Genomic DNA, 12,280 nt, shown 5'->3' with positions numbered 1-12,280 from the left:
GCATGAGTGTGACGGTTGATTTTGGAACGCTGGCATCTGTCACATGATCTAACGAATTGGGAGACATCCTTATTCATCGATGGCCATACGAATTTAGCGGATATGAGCTTTCGAGTAGCACGTACACCGGGATGGGACAAATCGTGCACAGCGTGCATGACGCTCACACGATGATGCTTCGGAATGAATGGTCGTGGTTGTCCGTTTCCTGAAACATCACAATATATTTGCTTAGATGACTGACCAATGATCCGGGTATCCAAGCGAAGTGAGGAAGTTTTGCTCGTTAACAGTTTCTGCAACTCCGGATCTGCCACTTGATCTACAGCAATATCGTCAAAATTGATTACGGATGGTGTAGTAATGGCATTCACTCTAGACAGGGCATCAGCAACGAAATTGTCTTTTCGGCTAATGTGTCTGATAGATCTCGTGAAGCAAGAGATGTATTGCAAATAACGTTCTTCATGGGGCAAGTGCGTAGAATTCGAGTCAAGAGCGTAGGTAAGCGGTCGATGATCAGTGAAAATAGTAAAATCCTTACCTTCAACCAGGTGACGAAAATACTTGACGGCGAGTTTCATCGCCGTTAGCTCTCGACCGAAAACTGAATATTTCTTCTGCGAACTGGAGAATTTCTGCGAGAAGAATCCCAGAGGTTGCCAACCGCCGTTGTGATACTGTTGCAGTACTGCTCCTGCTGCTATATCCGAAGCATCGACCATTAGAGCCAACGGCTTCGAAACGTCGGGATAATGCAATAATGCCGCCTCGGCTAAACCTTTTTTACACCGGATGAACGCTGCTTCTGCTGTGGAATCCCATTTCAGCTTCCGAGTATCATTCTTGCGATTTCCCTGGATCATATCCTGTAATGTCTTCTGCGTTCCTGCGGCACCTGGTAGAAAACGTTTGTAGCCGTTTACGAGAGCTAGGAACCGCCTTAGTTCCTTGACTGTGGTAGGCTTCGTATATTCGACGACTGCAGATACCCTTTTTGGCTCCGGTCTCACACCTTCAGCATTAACACGATATCCTAAGAAATCCACTTCCGGTTGCGCAAACTTGCATTTCGCCAGGTTCAGTACTAGACCATTTTTTTTCAAACGATCAAAAACGATCCGAACATGGCGCTGATGCTCTTCCTCTGTAGCTGATACAATGCAAATATCGTCGACAAATACTATTACGAAATCCAAATCCCCGAAAATACTATGCATAAATCGTTGGAACGACTGGCTGGCATTGCACAGCCCGAACTGCATTCTCGTAAATTCGAATAACCCGAACGGGGTGATTACTGCTGTCTTGGGGACGTCGCATTCCTCTACTGGAACGTTGTAGTAAGCTCGCACCATAGACTAATTTCTCGCACCATATCCAGTGTTGTGAAGAACTTTTTACCCAGGAAACTGTTCAGAAGGTCATGGATATGGGGGACAGGGTACCGATCAGGAATAGTGACACGGTTCAAGCTTCGGTAGTCTCCCACAAAACGCCATTCTCCATTCTTCTTCGGGACGCAGTGCAGGGGACTGGCCCAGCTACTTTTAGACGGGCGACATATTCCGATTTCCATCATCATCTCGAACTCCTTTTTCGCTGCTTTCAATTTGTCAGGAGCCATTCTGCGTGCTTTGCATGCACAGCAAAAAATAATGTAAAACGCATCGATGTAATTGATGCGATGTATCAAAAAACCTATGTAACCACGATTTTCAGATGTAATATCACACCATTTTGATGCTTTAGTACATCTACCTTGAAATTACACAAACAAGAAACCAAAATTTATTATTAAGTCTAATCTGTGTAATATTGACATCGAGAAAATGTGAATATTACACAGAAACAGCTGCAACCAAGTGGTTATGTCGAAGTTGTGTACAATTACACAAATGCAACACCATATCGCATTCTTTTGCGATGCAAAACTAAATCGCGCAACACTGCTTTGTCTTTGCGGGTGCTGGCCTGGCCGACCGAGCAAGCTGCCATATTTGTTTCGGTGCGTTCAAAAACAAGGCGGAAAATTGAAGATTTTCTGTTTTATTTGTTTTATGCAGGTAATTTGAGAAATTTATTGTTTTTTATTAAATTGTTTAATATTTTCAGCTACATTTTACATGTTTCAGCTAAAATTTCAGTCAACGGAAGCCATCAAGGGAGCTATCAACCACAGTACAGATGGGAATCGATTGCATTTTGCATAGCTCGATGTCCAGGAAGAAACGCCACCGAAAAAGGCTCGCAGGTAAGAAATGGAACCAAGAATGAAACTCTCCGGCACGCCCCGGCTAATGCGTAACGATTTCAGGTCCGCAGTTGCGTCGGATGTCGTCCTGTTGAGGTGGCCGGCCGCCGAATTCACATTAGCGATCATCGATGCCACAATGAATTTGCTGCCAACGATCGTGCATCATTCTTACCTCAACCCGATGCATCCAGAAATGCATGGATATGATGACACCCTCGCAGCAACCTGATGGGCGATGTAGTAGTCCCTCCGATACTGTTTTATTTACTTCCACCTGGTTCCGGGTCGAATATGGAGCACAATATACGCTTCTACAGGCTCTCGGTCCCTCGTGGAACTGCTCAGCAGAACTTGCATCGATAGAATAAGGCTCCGTAGTGAAAAGTAGCACCTTGCAGAAAATCGGATCGCTTCTATTCCGGAATCGGCAGCGTTCTAGCTGGCTGCGAAAAACTTTATACCGCGAGGTGGTTACACAGCAGGAATTATATGTTACTCCCCGGATGCGGATTATTTCCTGGAGCTGTGCATATTATCAGTGGAAGTGAAGCATCAAAAAGAGGTAATTTAATTGCACTCATTTAGTCGTTAGTTGAATGTAGCATTTTTTTAATCATGATCATGAGTTCCATGAAAATTCCTATAGAGGATCACCAATAATTCAGAATTTCTCTGGAATTTCCATGAAAATGTATTAGAGATTTCTCTCGGAATTTCTTCACAGTTATTCCGAAAATCTCCTGTTGTTCTACCCCGAATCCTTAAGTATTTATGAAAAACCCCTCCAGGATATCCATAGTATATCTATTTTCCTAGAATTCTCCTAGGAGTTCCACGAAAATGTCTGCCTAAGTTACTCGAGAATTCCTCTAGAATTTCCCCAGGTATTCCTCCAGAAGTTCCTTCAGGAGTTCCCTGGGTTTTCATCAAAGAGTTCCTCGGAACTTCTTCCAGGAGTTCCTCGGAAATCATTACAGGAGTTTATTGAGAGTTTCTCCAGGAGTTCCTCGAAATTCCTCGCGAATTCCTCCATTCATCGAAAATTCCTGCTGGAGTTCCCCGGGGATTCATCCACTAGTCCTCCGGAAGTTCCTCGGCAATATCTTCAGAAATACCTCTAAAATTCCTCCATGAGTTCCCCGGAAATATCTGCAGGCGTTCCTCTGAAATCCCTACTGCAGTTCCTCTGGGATTCCTTTAGGAGCTCATCGGGAATTCATCCAGGAGTTCCTCCGGAATTCAGGTGTTCCTCAGAATTTCTTCCAGCAGTCCCAAGTTGCTCCAGGAGCTCCTCGTAAATTCTTCCTGGAGTTCTCCGGAATTGCTGCAAGATTTCTTCGGGAATATCTCCAGCAATTTCTCGGGAGTTCCTCCTGCAGTTCCTCGAAAATTCCTCTGAAAGTTCCTCAAGAATTTCCTCGAGGATTTATCCTGGAATTCCTCGGAAATTTCCCCAAAAGATCCTCGGAAATTCCTCCAGGAGTTACTCGGGAACTCCTCGAGAATTACTCCTCAGAAATACCTGCAGGAGTTTTTTGGGAAGATCTCCAGAAAATCCTCAGGAATTCCTCCAGGAGTTCCATGGAAATTACTCCGGAATTTCATCAAGATTTTCCTCGAGGGTTCATCCAGAAGTTCCTCGGAAATTCCTCCAAGAGTTCCTCGGGAATTCCTTCAAGAGTTCCTCTGAAACTCTGCGTGAATTCCTCCAGGAGTTCCTCGGAAATTCCTACAAGAGCTCCTTTGAAATTCCTTCAGGAGTTCTTCGGGAATTCCTCCTGAAGTTCCTCGGGAATTCCTCCTGAAGAACTTCGAGATTTCCTCCTGAAGTACCTCTGGAATTCCTCCCGGTATTCCTCTGAATTCTTCCAAGAGTTCCTCGAAAACTCCTTCACGAATTCCTTAGAAATTCCTCCAGCAGTTCCTTAGGAATATCTCCAGAATTTCCTCGAGAATTGATTCAGGAATTCTTCCTAGAGTTCCTCGGGCACTAATCTAGGAGCTCCTTGGGTATTTTTCCAAGGATTTCTCGGAAACTCCTTCAGGAATTCCTCTGGAATATCTCCACAAGTTCCTCGACCATTTCGCCAGGAATTATCTGGAAATGTCTCCCGGAGTTCCTCGTGAATTCTACCAGGAGTTCTTCTGTAATTCCTCCAGGAGTTTCTAGGAATTCATCCAGAATTTTCTCGTGATTTTCTTTAGGAGTTCCTCGGAAATTCCTCCGTAAATTCCTCGGAAATTCCTCTAGAAGTTCCTTGCAAATTCCTCCGGGAGTTTCCCGGCAATTGCTCCAGGAATTTATCCAGAAGTTCCTCGGAAATTTCTCCTGGAGTTCCTAGGAAATTCCTCATGAAATTTAATTTCTTGTGAATTGCTCCAGGAGTTCCTCGAAAATTCCTCCAGGAATTTATCCAGAAGTTCCTCGGAAATTTCTCCTGGAGTTCCTAGGAAATTCCTCATGAAATTTAATTTCTTGTGAATTGCTCCAGGAGTTCCTCGAAAATTCCTCCAGGAAATTTTTCCAAGAGTTCCTCAGGAATTTGATCAAGGATTCTTCCAGGAGTTCCTGGGAATTTTTCTCCAGGAGTTCTGAAATTCCTTCAGGTGTTCCTCGGAAATTTCTTTAGGAGTTCATCGGGAATTCTTCCAGGAGTTCCTCGAGAATTCCTCCAGGAGTTCCTCGGGAATTTATCCTGGAGTTCCTCGAGAATTCCTTCAGGAGTGCCCCAGAAATATCTGCAGGATTTTTTTGGTTATATTTCCAGAAGTTCCTCGGTTACTCCAGGAAATCCTTGGAAGTTTCTCCGAAAGTTCATCAAGAATTTCCTCGGTAGCTCCTCAGGAATTTCTCAAGAATTTCCTCGAGAATTCATCCAGGAGTTCCTAGGAATTTTTCATCAAGAGTCCTCCAGGGATTCCTCGTAAATTCCTCCAGGAGTTCCTCGGGAATACTTCCTGTTGTTCTCTGGGAATTCCTCCTGGTGTTCCTCAGAATTCCTCAAGGAGTCCCTCGGGGATTCCTCTAGGAGTTCCTTGGAAATTCCTCCAGGAATTCCTCGGGAACTCTTCCTGAAGTTCTTCGAGAATTCCTCCAAAAACTCTTCCAACATTCCTCCAAGAGTTCCTCGGGAATTCCTTTAGAAGTTTCTCGGGAACACCTCCAGCAGTTCCTCGGAAATTCAACCAGGAGTTCCTCGGCAATTCCTCCAAGAGTTCTTCGGAAATTCTTCAAGGACTTCCTCGGGAATTCATTCTGAAGTTCTTAGGGAATTCCTCCATGAGCTCCTCGGGAATTCCTCAAGGAGTTGCTCTGAAATCCCTCCAGGAGTTCCTTGGGTATTCCACCAAGAGTTCCTTGGGATTACTTCCAGGAGTTCCTTGGGAATTCCTCCAGGAGTTCCTCAGGAGTTCCTTGGGAATTCCTCCAGGAGTTCCTTGGGAATTCCTCCAGGAGTTCCTTGGGAATTCCTCCAGGAGTTCCTTGGGAATTCCTCCAGGAGTTCCTTGGGAATTCCTCCAGGAGTTCCTTGGGAATTCCTCCAGGAGTTCCTTGGGAATTCCTCCAGGAGTTCCTTGGGAATTCCTCCAGGAGTTCCTTGGGAATTCCTCCAGGAGTTGCTTGGGAATTCCTCCTGGAGTTCCTTGGGAATTCCTCCAAGAGTTCCTCGGGAACTGCTCTAAGAATTTCTCGGGAATCCCTCCAGGAGTTCCTTGAGAATTCTTGTTGAAGCTCCTCTGGGATTCCTCCTGAAGAACCTCGGGAATTCCTCCTGAAGTTCCTCGGGAATTCCTCCCGGTCTTCCTCTGAATTCTTCCAAGAGTTCCTCGAAAACTTCTCCACGAGTTCCTTAGAAATTCCTCCAGCAATTTCTCAGGAATATCTCCAGAATGTCCTCGAGAATTGATTCAGGAATTCCTCCTGGAGTTCCGCGGGAATTCTTCCTGAAGTTCTTTGGAAATTCCTCCTGGTGTTCCTCTGAATTCCTCAAGGAGCTCCTCGGGAATTCTTCCTGAAGTTCTTCGAGAATTCCTCCAAAAATTCTTCTATTATTCCTCCAAGAGTTGCTCGGGAATTCCTTCAGGAATTTCTCGGGAATACCTCCAGCAGTTCCTCGGAAATTCCTCCAAGAGTTCCTCGGAAATTCCTCAAGGACTTCCTCGCGAATTCATCCTGAAGTTCATAGGGAATACCTCCAAGAGCTCTTCTAACATTCCTCCTAGAGCTTCTCGGGAATTCCTCTAGGAGTTCCTCTGAAATTCTTCCAGGAGTTCCTTGGGAATTCCTCCAAGAGTTCGTTGAGATTACTTCCAGGAGTTCCTTGAGAATTCCTTCAGGAGTTCCTTGGGAATTCCTCCAGGAGTTCCTTGGGAATTCCTCCAAGAGTTCCTTGGGAATACCTCCTGAAGATTTTCGGGAATTCCTCCTGGTGTTCCTCAGAATTCATCAAGGAGTTCCTCGGGAATTCCTCCAGGAGTTCTTTGGAAATTCCTTCAGGAGTTCCTCGGGAATTCTTCCTGAAGTTCTTCGAGAATTCCTCCAAAAACTCTTCTAACATTCCTCCAAGAGATCCTCGGGAATTTCTTTAGGAGTTTCTCGGGAACACCTCCGGCAGTTCCTCGGAAATTCAACCAGGAGTGCCTCGGCAATTCCTCCAAGAGTTCCTCGGAAATTCCTCAAGGACTTCGTCGGGAGTTCATCCAGAAGTTCTTAAGGAATTCCTCCAAGAGCTCTTCTAACATGCCTCCAAGAGCTCCTCTGGAATACCTCTAGGAGTTCCTCTGAAATCCCTCCATGGTTGCTTGGGAATTCCTCCAAGAGTTCTTTGGGACCACTTCCAGGAGTTCCTTGGGAATTCCTCCAGGAGTTCCTTGGGAATTTCTCCAGGAGTTCCTTGGGAATTTCTCCAGGAGTTCCTTGGGAATTCCTCCAAGAGTTCCTCGGGAATTACTCCAGGAATTCCTCGGGAATCCCTCCAGGAGTTCCTTGAGAATTCTTGCTGAAGTTCCTCGGGGATTCCTCCTGAAGAACCTCGGGAATTCCTCCTGAAGTTCCTCGGGAATTCCTCCCGGTCTTCCTCTGAATTCTTCCAAGAGTTCCTCGAAAACTTCTCCACGAGTTCCTTAGAAATTCCTCCAGCAATTTCTCAGGAATATCTCCAGAATGTCCTCGAGAATTGATTCAGGAATTCCTCCTGGAGTTCCGCGGGAATTCTTCCTGAAGTTCTTTGGAAATTCCTCCTGGTGTTCCTCTGAATTCCTCAAGGAGCTCCTCGGGAATTCTTCCTGAAGTTCTTCGAGAATTCCTCCAAAAATTCTTCTATTATTCCTCCAAGAGTTGCTCGGGAATTCCTTCAGGAATTTCTCGGGAATACCTCCAGCAGTTCCTCGGAAATTCCTCCAAGAGTTCCTCGGAAATTCCTCAAGGACTTCCTCGCGAATTCATCCTGAAGTTCATAGGGAATACCTCCAAGAGCTCTTCTAACATTCCTCCTAGAGCTTCTCGGGAATTCCTCTAGGAGTTCCTCTGAAATTCTTCCAGGAGTTCCTTGGGAATTCCTCCAAGAGTTCGTTGAGATTACTTCCAGGAGTTCCTTGAGAATTCCTTCAGGAGTTCCTTGGGAATTCCTCCAGGAGTTCCTTGGGAATTCCTCCAAGAGTTCCTTGGGAATACCTCCTGAAGATTTTCGGGAATTCCTCCTGGTGTTCCTCAGAATTCATCAAGGAGTTCCTCGGGAATTCCTCCAGGAGTTCTTTGGAAATTCCTTCAGGAGTTCCTCGGGAATTCTTCCTGAAGTTCTTCGAGAATTCCTCCAAAAACTCTTCTAACATTCCTCCAAGAGATCCTCGGGAATTTCTTTAGGAGTTTCTCGGGAACACCTCCGGCAGTTCCTCGGAAATTCAACCAGGAGTGCCTCGGCAATTCCTCCAAGAGTTCCTCGGAAATTCCTCAAGGACTTCGTCGGGAGTTCATCCAGAAGTTCTTAAGGAATTCCTCCAAGAGCTCTTCTAACATGCCTCCAAGAGCTCCTCTGGAATACCTCTAGGAGTTCCTCTGAAATCCCTCCATGGTTGCTTGGGAATTCCTCCAAGAGTTCTTTGGGACCACTTCCAGGAGTTCCTTGGGAATTCCTCCAGGAGTTCCTTGGGAATTTCTCCAGGAGTTCCTTGGGAATTTCTCCAGGAGTTCCTTGGGAATTCCTCCAAGAGTTCCTCGGGAATTACTCCAGGAATTCCTCGGGAATCCCTCCAGGAGTTCCTTGAGAATTCTTGCTGAAGTTCCTCGGGGATTCCTCCTGAAGTACCTCGGGAATTCCTCCTGAAGTTCCTCGGGAATTCCTCCCGGTCTTCCTCTGAATTCTTCCAAGAGTTCCTCGAAAACTTCTCCACGAGTTTCTTAGAAATTCCTCCAGCAGTTCCTCAGGAATATCTCCAGGATGTCCTCGAGAATTGATTCAGGAATTCCTCCTGGAGTTCCGCGGAAATTCTTCCTGAAGTTCTTCGGACATTCCTCCTGGTGTTCCTCTGAATTCCTCAAGGAGTTCCTCGGGAATTCTTCCTGAAGTTCTTCGAGAATTCCTCCAAAAACTCTTCTAACATTCCTCCAAGATAAGTGTAGAATTAGCTTTAGTTAAAATACACAGAAATAAAAAACAAAAAAAATCCTCCAAGAGTTCCTCGGGAATTTCTTTAGGAGTTTCTCGGGAACACCTCCAGCAGTTCCTCGGAAATTCAACCAGGAGTTCCTCGGCAATTCCTCCAAGAGTTCCTCGGAAATTCCTCAAGGACTTCCTCGGGAATTCATCCTGAAGTTCTTAAGGAATTCCTCCAAGAGCTTTTCTAACATTCCTCCGCGAGCTTCTCGGGAAATCCTCTAGGAGTTCCTCTGAAATCCTTCCAGGAGTTCCTTGGGAATTCCTCCAAGAGTTCCTTGGGATTACTTCTAGGAGTTCCTTGGGAATTCCTTTAGGAGTTCCTTGGGAATTTCTCCAGGAGTTCCTTGGGAATTCCTCCAAGAGTTCCTCGGGAATTCCTCGGGAATTTTTCCAGGAGTTCCTCGGGAATTCTTGCTGAAGCTCCTCGGGGATTCCTCCTGAAGTACCTCGGGAATTCCTCCTGAAGTTCCTCGGGAATTCCTCCCGGTCTTCCTCTGAATTCTTCCAAGAGTTCCTCGAAAACTTCTCCACGAGTTCCTTCGAAATTCCTTCAGCAGTTCCTCAGGAATATCTCCAAAATGTCCTCGAGAATTGATTCAGGAGTTCCGCGGGAATTCTTCCTGCAGTTCTTCGAGAGTTCCTCCAAGAGCTCTTCTAACATTCCTCTAAGAGTTCCTCGGGAATTCCTTCAGGAATTCCTCTATAGGGATATCTCAGAAATTTTCCAGGAGCTTCCCAGAAGTTCCTCGTGCCAGCAGAAGTTCCTTGAAAATTTCTCCGGGAGCTCCTCAGGAATTTCTCAAGAATTTCCTCGAAGATTCATCCAGGAGTTCCTAGGAATTTTCCACCAAGAGTTCCTCTGGAATTACTTCTCGAGGATTGAACCAGGGGTTCCTCATTTTTTTTTTGTGAATTTCAACTGCAGGAGTTGCAAATTCCTCCAGCAGTTCCTCAGGAATATCTCCAGAAGTTCCTCGGGAATTGCTTTAGGACTCCCTCGGAAATTCCTTCTGGAATTCCTTCCTCCAGGAATTCCTAGGAAATACCTTCAAGATTTTTTTCGAAATTCCTGGGAGTTCCTCGGGAATTTCTTCAGAAGTTCTTCCAGAATTCATCCAGGAGTTCTCAGGAAACGTCATCAGGAGTTCCTTAGGAATTCCTCCAATGTTTCTCGGAATCCATACAGGCTTTTCTTGAAATGGAGGTATTTTCAAGAAAAGCCTGTATGGTTCCTCGGTAATTGCTCCAGGAGTTCCTCGAGAATTGTTCCAGGATTTCTTCGGGAATTGCTTTAAGAGTTCCTTGGGACTACCTTCAGGAGTACCTAGGTAATTGCTCCAGAAGTTTCTTGGGAATCTCCTGGACGAATGTCTGTGGAACTCCTGGAGGAATTCCAGAAGAACTCCTGGAGCAAGTCTCAAAAAATCCCTATTCAGTTTTGGACGAATTCCCGAGGAACTTTTTGTCGAATTTCAGAGCAACTTCTGGAGAAATCCTGAGGAATTCCCGAGGAACTATTGGAAAAATTCTCGAAAAACACCTGGAGGAATTTCCGAGCAACTTCTGGACTTCTGCAGGAATTCCATAGGAGTAGTTGAAAGAATTGTGGTAGACCTGTGGGAGGAATTCCCGAGGAACTCCTGGAGAAATTCCTGGGGAACTCCTGAAGAAAAATCCTTGAAACTTCTGGATGAATTACCGGGGAACTCCTGGGAATACTGCCGTGTAATTCCCAAGAAAAACTGGACGTATTTCCGAGAAGCTACTGGAGGAATTTTCGAGGAGCTCGTGGAGGAATTTTCGAGGAACTCCCGAACAACATGTGCAGGAACTCCTGGAGATATTCTCGCGAAACTCTTGAAAAAATTCCCGAGAAAATCCTAAAGTAAGACCCGAGAATTTTTTAAGGAACTTCTGAAGGAATTCCCTGGAACCTCCTTGAGGAACTTCCGAAGAACTTCTGGAGGAATTCTCGAGGAGCTCCTGAAGGAATTCCAGTGGAACTGCTGGAGAAATTCCCAAAGTACTCCTGGAGGAATTTTCGAGAAACTGTTGAAAGAACTCCCAAGGCACTCCTGGAAAAAATCTTGAGGAAAATCTGCAATAATTTAAAAGAAACCTCTGCAGGAATCCCCGAAGAACTTCTGTAGCAATTTCCGAGGAACTATTGCAGGAATTCCCGAAGAACTCCTGGAGGATTTCCAGGATAAACTCCTGCAGATATTCCCGGGAAAGGAATAACCTTAGAACTCCAGGATTAATCTCCGAATAACTCCTGGACGTATTTCAGAGGAGCTCTTTAAGGAATTCCCGGGAAACTTCCGGAGAAATTGCCGAGGTGTCTTGGAGGAATTCTCGAAGTACTCCTTGAGGAATTCCAGAAGACCCCCTACAGAAATTCCTGGAGAAACTCCTGCATAAATATCTAAACAAGAAATAACCTTGGAATTCTTGGACGAATCAGGAAAAAGCTCTGGGAAGAGCTCCTGGAAAAATAGGACCAATCGGTGAAATACTAGATTTGTAGTAATAAGCTAAATATCAGTATGATGAGAAGGTAAATTCTCCGTTTCTGCACAAAAAGTGTTGTTTGATTGAGCATATTGAGCAACAACTGGCACGATTGATTTCCTAGCAAAACAGGCACCGAGATAACACTAGGAAAACATCTTACTCTTACTCTTACTTTGACTAATATTTACAAAATTAGCTATTTGATCCGAATTTAATCAAACAATGCTAATGATTAGACTAGACAATGCGAATGATTATTAATGAATATTTCTATATTTCAGAATGATAATGCCGCTGTTTTCAGGCGGTACTTTATTCACCGCTGCCGTCATAATGGTCGCCCCAGCTACTTTGTGCCCGCAAAATTGGATTTAATTATTATGTAAATTAATAATATAATGTAAATTAATAATAAGTAAATTAAATATTATAAAAAAAAATCTACAATACAAATAACATTTCCTTCTAGAATATACTTTTTTCTGATTTTCCTCCTGAATGGCTGATTAAATTGTATTTGATCTTTTTTCGACTTAAATTTTGTGTATCTTAAAAACCCTAGTGGTTTTTCAGTAACACAATTTTTTTTCGTCGAAAAAGATGAAATTCAATTAAATCATCCATTCAGGAGAATTGGCTAGCGTTTACATCGTTTCCTTAGGTACATTGCAAGGATTACATCGTACCGTGTATGTCGAATAATTTACATCGCAAGAATTACATCGGATCTGTTTATTACATCAACAGCCGTCGAGTACATCGGGCTGTGTAATATTAATCAATCGATGTAACGACCTGGTTGCAGCGATTTCGATGTAATATTCAACAACTTTTTTTGCTGTGTGCGACCGGA

The 12,280-nt window shown here is 44.5% G+C and overlaps 1 long non-coding RNA gene across 1 annotated transcript; it reads left to right on the top strand.

Moving 5' to 3' along the window:
• The first annotated feature begins 1,650 nt into the window (after positions 1 to 1,650).
• On the top strand, positions 1,651 to 11,813 carry LOC109414289 (uncharacterized). The gene is made up of 4 exons (XR_003898980.2): positions 1,651 to 2,066; positions 2,136 to 2,254; positions 2,318 to 2,819; positions 11,709 to 11,813. It is a non-coding gene; the product is annotated as an uncharacterized LOC109414289 (long non-coding RNA).
• Positions 11,814 to 12,280: the final 467 nt, after the last annotated feature.

Source organism: Aedes albopictus, chromosome 2, assembly GCF_035046485.1.
Source record: "Aedes albopictus strain Foshan chromosome 2, AalbF5, whole genome shotgun sequence".
In the NCBI taxonomy this organism is placed as follows: Eukaryota; Metazoa; Arthropoda; class Insecta; order Diptera; family Culicidae; genus Aedes; species Aedes albopictus.
The sequence above is the reverse complement of the archived record's forward strand: the minus strand, read 5'-3'. Positions and strand labels throughout refer to the sequence as shown.